General features: G+C 41.5%; 1 non-coding gene across 1 annotated transcript; it reads right to left on the bottom strand.

The window, feature by feature from the left end:
• Positions 1-4,240: 4,240 nt before the first annotated feature.
• Positions 4,241-4,314, bottom strand: TRNAN-GUU. The gene has a single exon. It is a non-coding gene; the product is annotated as a tRNA-Asn (tRNA).
• Between the last annotated feature and the right edge of the window lie 5,179 nt (positions 4,315-9,493).

Genomic DNA, 9,493 nt, shown 5'->3' with positions numbered 1-9,493 from the left:
GTCAAATCTGCTGCAAAAGACCTTTTTAAAATGTTGAGAATCAAAATGTCTCTTTGAAGATTAAGGTGCACCTAACTGAAGCCATGTTCAGTGTAGTAAATTACTTAGTGTGGCTTTTCTACCCATAAGTCTTTGTAAACTCTGAGGTGGAATTTGCCATAAGCAACTGAGGAGCTCCTGATCGCTAAAGTTATCCACCTGGGGTATTTCTGTTGGGAGTGGCAGTAAACAATGTTCTGGGAGGTTCTTACTCTCTCTCAGGTGTTTAGAATTCTGATGTTATGATTGGCTGGTTCTGCCACTCTGCCGTGCTGGGAAAGAGACGCAAGAGACACGTATTGCTGAGTGAGACACCAAGGAACACGCACTGCTGGGAGAGAGACTGTGAGAGACTGTTGGCTGAGGGATGGTAGGCTGGAAGAGAGACTGAGGTTTTTTCCTGAACTTGAATTGTAACCTGGTGCTTCCCTAATAAATCCCATAACCTGTGAGTTCAGTGTGGCCACTGCAGTGACTTATCGAACCCAGGAGAGAGGTGGTGAGTGCTTTGGCAGGAACAGTTGGTGAAAGGGCTAGAGGGAGGTGGCATGTCTGGCCTTGGGTTACTGATGGTAATCCTGCCTTCCTCTTGTATGGTTAGAGGAGGTCGGAATATGTGGCCTCCTTGCCCTTTTAGGTATTTTCAATTGCCTCATATGCATGTGAAATCTGGACAATGAATAAGGAAGACCGAAGAAGAATATATGCCTTTGAATTTTGATGTTAGCAAAGAATACTGAAAATACCGTGGACTACCAGAACAAATAAATCTGTCCTGGAGAAAGTGCAGCCAGAATGCTCCTTGGAAGTGAGAATGGCCAGACTTCATCTCACCTTCTTTCATCATTGTTTTGGTTATCTAGTGCTGCTATAACAGAAATGCCACAAATATATGGCTTAAACAAACAGATTTATTCTCTTACAATGTAGGGGACTAGGAGTCCAAGTTCAAAGTGCCAGCTGTAGGGGCTGGGTGAAAACCCCCTGGGCTTTTGGGCTTCAGCTCTGCCTCTGACTCCCAGCCCACTGAAACTGGAGGCATCTCTTCACTCAGGAAACTGCTGGATGCTAAGATTGACAAGTAAAACAGCACAATCCTAAGATTATCAAGCAACATGGCAGGCCACTAATGACTCTGACAAATGCAGGATCCAGATGTGCCAAGAAGCTAGAGACCCTCCTCAAATTTCTTCTTATATACTGGAAGCAAACCACATCCCTAAGGCAGCTACTCAACTGCTCACAGTATATTCCACCAAGGAGTGAATTACCAGTCTCATCACGGGGAATAATTACATCCAGCTGCCCAACTACTCAAACCCAGACCCAACCAAGCTGACACAAAACCTTAACTACCACAGCCATGATGTCAGAAGGGACCACTCCCTGGAGAAGGATATCTTGCTTGGTAAAGTAGAGGTCAGTGAAAAATAGGATGGATTGACATCAACAACATGGATTGACATGGTGACTGCAACAATGGGTTCAAGCATACCAATGATTGCAAGGATGGTACACAACTGGGCAGTGTTACATTCTGTTGTACATAGGGTCACTATGAGTCAGAGCTGACTCAGTGGAACCTAATAATAGTAGAGCATACAGGGGACAAACTTAAGAAAACTACTTAGCCATAACCAAACACTTTGAGGGAATGAGTTAATGAGCCTAGGGCTCAAGATCATAGTCTTGGGGCACAGCAAGATCAATTGATATAACATACTCCACAAAAACAACATTCTGCAACTTATTTTGGTGAGAAGTGACTGAGGTCTTAAAAGTTTGTGAGTGGCCATCTAAGGTGCAATTGGTCTCTCTGTCCGGAGCAAGGAAAAGTAAATAAAATCAAAGACATGTGGGCCATGTGAACCCCAGCCACCACAACCTTGAGACAAGAAGAACGAGATGGTGCCCAGCTACCATTGCTGACTGCTCTGAAAGAGCAATAGGAGGACTTGGATAGAGTGGGAGAAAAAAATGTGGAACAAAACTCAAAATAGTAAAAAAGACCAGGCACCCTGGTCTGACAGAGATTGGGGGAACCTCTGAAAATATGATTCCTTCAGGCCTGGAACTGAATTCACCCCATGGCTCAACTTTCAGCCAAACAATAGACAGGTCTGGAAGGTGAAAAATAACACCAAGAAGGTATGCACTTCTTAGAACAACCAACCCATCATACAAGATCAAAAGGTCAGCATCTGCCCAGGGATAGGAAGGGATAGGAAAAAAGGATTAATGGAGACAAGAAATACAGGGAAGATGTGGAAAGAGTACTGTTACATTGTGGGGATTGCAATCAATGTCACAAAACAAAATCTGTTAATTTGTTCTGCCACTTTCACCCAAATCACAATAAAAAGTAAAGAAAATTTTTAAAAAATGGGGAGAATCACAACACCTTTCTCATAGATTTGAGGCTTTAACTTAGAAAATGTATATATATTGCCTGGAAAATGGAAATGAAAGTTCTCTCTCACTGATGCCAAAAGGAAGTGAAGTACCAAAGACTAGGTTTCAATTCAGAATGCAAATAGAAATATTTAATCACTGCTGGGCCCCCTGGGTAAATAATGTTATATAAGAAAGACAAGAGTTCTAACCTCAAAAAGTTCACATTCTTATCAGGATTAACAGACAAATAAACAAGATAATATCAGAATGTGAAAAGTACTCTGGAAGAATTAAACAGGTGACGTGATAAGTAGACACTGCAGTGGGATCTTATTTAATGGCCAGTTGATTATCTCTGACTATTACATCCTGGAAGCCACAGAATTTATCCCTAACAAAATTGACACCTCTCTACTACACATGGGTTTGTCTTTCTTGTATGCAAAACCACCCCACCAAAACCACCATCCAATGACTCACAGAATGCCTGGTTGTTCCACATGGAGTCTCACACAATATTGCCTTAGACCAATTTACTGTGTTTTGGGAAGGGCAGCAAGTGCAAGAATGAGAGCATGACCACAGGATTCATTTGCTCCACCACATAACCATGCCACCCAAAAGCAGCTGGCCTCCCAGAGCTACTACTGGCTCTGATAAAACATCAGCTTTGGGACAACATGCTTCAGAGTTGAGGAATATCCTTTAGGATAAGGTACATGCTTTGAATTTGTATCCATCATATGATGATTCATCCTCAACAGCTAGAGTACATGCATCCAGAAACCAAGAGTCAGAATTAGGGTTACCCCTCACGCTATTACTCAAACCACTTGCACAAGGGGTGCCTCCCATCCCTGAAAACTTAGTCTCTGCTAAACTGCTGAATGAGAGTTACTGGTTCCCAAAGGGAAAATTCTTCCACTGGAATACAGTAAGAGTTCCATTGACTTGAAGCCACAGCCACAACTTTTAATTGGTTAGTGCCCTTGCCTGTAGTAAAGTAAGTAAGGGTCATAGTTCATATATTATTGTTAATAGACTCAGATTATCATGAGGATCTAGAGTTTTTGCTTTAGTGCAATGCAATGAAGATGGGAAAGAAGACTTCTCAAACCCAGGAGATTCAAGATGGGGCTTGGTTCTTCTGTACCCACTGGTAACAGTTATTAGTAAATTCCAACACTATGCTTCAATGAGGGTAAGGCAAATAAAGGCCCAGACATCTTGTGGGTGAAGGTCTGTGTTGTCCCACTAGGCAAGCAATATAAACAGTTGAGGTGCTGATTATGAGGGATTTGGAACGAGTAGTAGAGGAAGAAAATAATGAATATGAATTAAATCTTTGAGACTGTACAGCAGAGAACAAACATTGCTCCACTGAACTTCCTGTCATATATCTTTTATAGAGGTTTGACTGGTACAACACTGAAGATTCTATGACTGATTTGACCTGTTAGAGAGCATGCCACTTAATAACAGAGCAACTAGGTGGGAACTAACAAGGAAATGAACTAACTTGAATAGTTTTTAGTGAAAGAAAAGAAATGGGAGATATTTCTTGTTGTTAGGTGCCATCAAGTCAGCTGCAACTCATGTTGTTGTTGTTATTTGCCGTCGAGTCGGCCCCGACTCATAACGACCCCTCCTTGGGTTTCCAAGGCAGTATCACTACGGAAGTAGGATTGCCCAAACCTTCCTTCTGAGGAGTGGCTGGTGGGTTTGAACCGCCAGCCTTCTGGTGAGCAGTCAAGTGCCTTAGGCACTATGCTACCAGAGCTCCTAACAGACCAAATGGAGACCAGGGTGTCCCTGGGTGGGCTCGAACCACCAACATTTCTGTTAACAGCCAAACGCGCTAACCGATTGCGCCACAGAGACGCTGCTCCAACTCATAGCAATATTATATATAACAGAACAAAGTGTTGCTCAGTTTGTGCCATCTTCATGACATTTGAGTCTATTGTTGCAACTGTTGGTTCAATCCACCTCATTCAGGGATTCTCTCTCATTTTCACTAACTTTCTTTTTTACCAGTCATAATGTTTTTTCTAACAATTGATCTTTCCTGATGACATGGCCAAAGAAAGTGAGCCAAAGTCTCACCATCTTCATTTTTAAAAGCATTCTGATTGTATTTCTTCTAAGAGTGACATGTCCATTCTTCTGGAAGTCCATAGTATATTCAAGATTCTTCACCAATACCAGAGTTCACCATATTTAGGAAGAAAAACTTGGAAGTATTTGGCAAGTGAACAGGTCAAGCTATAATGTGCCCCACCTTACATCCTCTCAGACACTTTTACTCAAACTATTGCTAAAATTAAAAATTTCACATAGCATCACATGTTAGCTATACCACATACTTCTTGCTTTCTTTCCCAAGGCTTCTCTAACTCCATGAAATAGAATGTATGATGTAGGACCACTGGCAATATACGTGTGCAATCTTCTTGCAAGGAATTAACATACTTTTCCAATGAAGGAAGAGAATTTGTGAGTAATTGATACCATGTTCTGGCCCTGATTGGGGTAGAAGCATGAGAGAATTCTGTGATGTAGTCCATATAGCTCCTTGGAAGGTCCCCAGAGAATAAAGCCCTAGTTGACCACAGTATTGACCAAAAAGAGAACAAACCATTTTGAATTGGCTTTCTCTCCCTGTTTTAATTGCTATTCCCCAGTATTACATCCCCAAATAAACTACTTACAAACAAGCACCACACCAGCTTTGCTTTCTGAGGACTTAAGCTGGGGTTCTATTGTTTCTTTGGACAGTCTACTTCCATAGTGATATTGCCTTGGCAAGCCAAGGAGGGGTCACTATGAGTCGGGCCAACTCGACAGCACATAACAACAACAACAATCTCTTCCTTGGAGCAGGTGGCGTAGTTGTTACTGCATTCGGCTGCTAATCAAATAGTAAGCAGTTCAAGCCCAACAGCTACTCTGCAGGAAAAAGATGAGGCAGTTTGCTTCTGTAAAGATTTATAGCCTTGGAAACCTACAGGGCAGTTCTATTCTGTCCTGAAGAGTCACAACTCAACTCAATGTCAGTGGGGTTTTTTTCATCACTTCCTTATAGATTATTTTTACTATTACTATCCAGAATATTGCTTGGCAGATTCTTGAAATGCAGTACAGGATTTGTAATAATTACATAAAGAACTTGGCACTCCTGTCTTCCAGTAACTCATCAAACATGACATAAACAGTTCTTTATTTTGGATGACTGGTTTTGTGAAGTTTAATAAAAAAAATTCTTCGTTCAAGCTGAGTCGCTAAGGTAGAAGTTGCCCTCTCATAGGTGTTTTTGGATTACAGATTTTCAAATTACTATGAAATGTACAGTGATTGAACATTGGTCTATGATCATTCAGCTAAAAATTAGAACTCTAAAATGAGTGCTTGACAATCTATATTAATTCACATGCTACTGAGAGGCTCCCTTTAAAGTCTTTGAAGTGTAGCAGGTATTATCTCCAGATTATTAATGTACAAGAGAGCTCAATGTTTGCCAGTCTGTGAGCTTAGCCCTAAACAAATATTATTTTAATATCTGTTAATCCTTTAAGTTGAATTTATATTCTTTTCAGCAGCAAAAACAAATTTACTCTTGTTCCTGTGATAATGGATAACTGTTTCCCTAGACGAGGATTTGGAAAATACTGATATGGTGGTGCCACGGTACTTGCACTGTTCATGCAAAAGCTTAAGAAGTACACAATATGTTGGCTTTGTATAAAGATAGAGGCTTAGGAACTGGAAGGTGTGAAATGTCTTTCCTTAGTGTTGTTTGTTCACGTCCTGGAGAGACCTGCAAGGCTGATACAGCTGCTGAATTGTTCATTGGAGGTTTTGTACAGATTTCTGTGTGGGAAAGCTGTTAACTGGGCACAGAAATAGGAAGACGTTAAGAGACTGCCCAAGAGAAGACTCAAAGCACTTTCTGGGAGCTTGCCCAAAAGAACTCCAGAAGGAAAGGGCTGTAAGGGCTGTGAATTGTACTCAGTGAATGAAAAAGACCCTTGAGCCAATTCCCTTTGAATATACTTTCTCTTCTCCTGTTTTGTAGCCCCCTTAAGCCAAACCAAACCCATTGAGCGGTTTCTTCATAGAGATCCCCATAGTGTTTCCAAAGCTGTATATCTTTACAGAAGTAAATATCCTCATCTTCCTCCTCCAGAGAAGCTGGTGGGTTTGAACCAATGACCTGGTTAGTCACCAAATGCCTTACCCACTGCTCCACCAGAGCTTCTTGTAGCCCATTTGGGGCATTGATTATTTGAGTCCCAGGCTAGAAGGTTTCCCACTTTAGAGAATTTAACACAGATTTTTCAATTTTTTCCTTCACTCTCAAGATTTAAACTCTCCGTAAATTATGGTGTCTGCATTTCTGTTATTTAGAAAACCAGAAAATAAAAGGGTAAACTGCCATAAGTCCCACCAAGGTGCCAAATAATTCAAAATAACTTTACAATTGCAGATTCTTCAAATAAAATTACTTCATAACTTGAAATTAAGGAGCTTTTACTCTTTCTCAGGAGTTCTAGTGGTATAGGGGTTAAAGCATTTGGCTGCTAATCCAAAGATCTGCAGTTGGAAGCCATCAGCCACTCCTCAGGAGAAAGAAGAGGCAGTCTGTTTCCATAAAGATTTATGGCCTTGGAAACCCTTTGGGGCAGTTCTACTCTGTCCCATAGGGTCACTATGAGTCAGGATCAACTCAGTGGCAGTGGGTTTGGGGTTTTTCTTTCTTTTTCCTTTTTTTTTTTTTTTTCCTTGTTACTCTTTCCCAGCACATCTCTAGTGGGAGACATCTGTGCAATCCCTCTTGGTTGTGTAAGCAATGGGCAATTGAAAAGACAGTTGCAGGGAGGTCAGAATACCAAAGTCATAAACAATGGAGTCTGTCATTAATGATGAGAAAGAACCAATTAAAATCACTTACTAATAGTACTGCAGGCTTTTTACAATTTATTCTTAAATTGGTCATTATTTTGGAAACAGAATGGTCACCAAGGTGATCTTTAAGAGAATTTTTAATATGTTTAATGGAAAGTTCAGGAGCTCTGGTAGCATAGTGCCTAAGGCATTTGACTGCTAACCAGAAGGCTGGTGGTTCAAACCCACTAGATGCTCCTTGGAAGGAAAGTTGGGCAATCTACTTCCATAATGATATAGCCTCAGAAACCAAAGGAGGGGTCGCTATCAGGCGGGTCTGACTTGATGGCACATAACAACAACAACAATGGAAAATTTGCCCTTGTAAGATGACTTGGGATGATAGATCTTTCAAATTGCTATGAAATCCAAACTCTTGAATGTGGGCCTTTGCATCTTAAGAACTAAAATCTATTTATCAAATTGTTCAAATACTGTTACAAGATTATGATTCTCCTTATGTTTTCTTTCCTCGAAAAAATAGCTCAAGAATATGTAAAAAGTCTAACTTAAATCACTTTATGGTATGTTATTCACCAGTTACCAGTTGTTGTCAAATCAATGCCAACTCATGCTGACCCTTTGTGTGTCAGAATAGAAGTGTGATCTGTAGGGATTTCAGTGGCTGATTTTTCAGAACTAGATCACCAGGTCTTTGTTCTAAGGCATCTTTGGTGAACCTGGACCCCTAGCCTTCATTTAGCAGCTGAGCATGTTAACCATTTACACTAACCAGGGACTCTATATATAGTATTGACAAATCCATCTTATTATTTTTATCATGTATCACTATGGAAGTGCACTGCCCAATCTTCCTTCCGAGGAGTGGCTGGTGGGTTTGAACCGCTAGCCTTCTGGTTAGCTTTAAATGCTTTAGGCACTGTGCCATCAGAGCTTCTGTATTGCCAATAATGGTCAATTTATGCCAAAAAAAGACAGAAAAAATAATGATTTTACACTTTATTGTATATTTTTTAGAAAAGTAGAAACCTAATGAAAATCAATTGAGGTAACTGAGTTTTACAAAGAATCCATGGTTGGATTTCAGGTGCGTGTGTGGCACTGGAATCCCCATTGACGACAGTCTCTTCCTCCAGCTTTCTCCTTAGCTCCTACAGATGCATAACTTCCAATAAATCAGGAAGTACATGGCCACCAACATACAGTAGTCCAGGAAAAGGTAGAAAATACTTTCTGTAGTTCACACAGGGATGATCAGAGATTTTGCTGGTTTATGTTGTATTATTTAATTGTCCCCAGTATTGCATATTTTTAAAGATCCAGGTGAGGAGAGGGAATTCAGGCATGCCCTAAGCAGCAGGACAGGAGACTGGGAGAAAGGGGATTAAAAGCTAGGAACCCAGACAGAGGAGCAGTCAGCCACAGGGATCCAGGTGAGGAGAGAGAACCCAGGCACACCCAAAGCAGCAGGGAGGGAGAGCAGGAGAAAGGGGATTAAAAGCCAGAAACCCAGACAGAGGAGAGTCAGCCTAAGGGATCCAGGTGAGGAGAGGGAACTCAGGCATGTCCAAAGCAGCAGGGCAGGAGAATGGGAGAAAGGGGATTAAAAGCCAGGAACCCAGACAGAGGAGTAGTCAGCCGCAGGTATCCTAGTGAGGAGAGGGAACTCAGGCATGCCCAAAGCAGAAGGGTGGGAGAGTGGGAAAAAGGGAATTAAAAGGCCCAGGAATCCGGACAGAGGAGGAGTCAGCCTCAGGGACCTAGGTAAGAGTGGTACAAGAGGTTTCCAACAGGGAGACAAACTTGTCTGTCGGTTTGTCCTACCATGGTGACGTGTTAATGTGAGTTTTGAGGCTGAGCCACTGGTGTTTCAAACCCAGTGATATGCACACGGTGCACAGGTATCAGCCTAGCTTACAGACTAAGACAGACTGGGAAGAAGGAAGAGGCCGTCCACTTCCCAAAGACTTGGCCAGGGAAAACCTTATGAATAGCAAAGAAACACTGATATATTACTGTGCAAATTTATGAATAGTCTGGTTAGTTAGAAGACTCTCAAAATAGGACTGGGAAAGGGCTGCATCATCTGAGTAAACCCAGCCTTACTCCTATGGATAAGGTAAAGCTTTTGAGACCTCCATTTGCTGATGTGGCA

Source organism: Orycteropus afer, unplaced genomic scaffold (assembly GCF_000298275.1).
Source record: "Orycteropus afer afer isolate SDZICR_OR568_19922 unplaced genomic scaffold, OryAfe1.0 scaffold00408, whole genome shotgun sequence".
NCBI classification, from domain to species: Eukaryota; Metazoa; Chordata; class Mammalia; order Tubulidentata; family Orycteropodidae; genus Orycteropus; species Orycteropus afer.
This window is presented reverse-complemented; position numbering and strand designations above follow the sequence as displayed.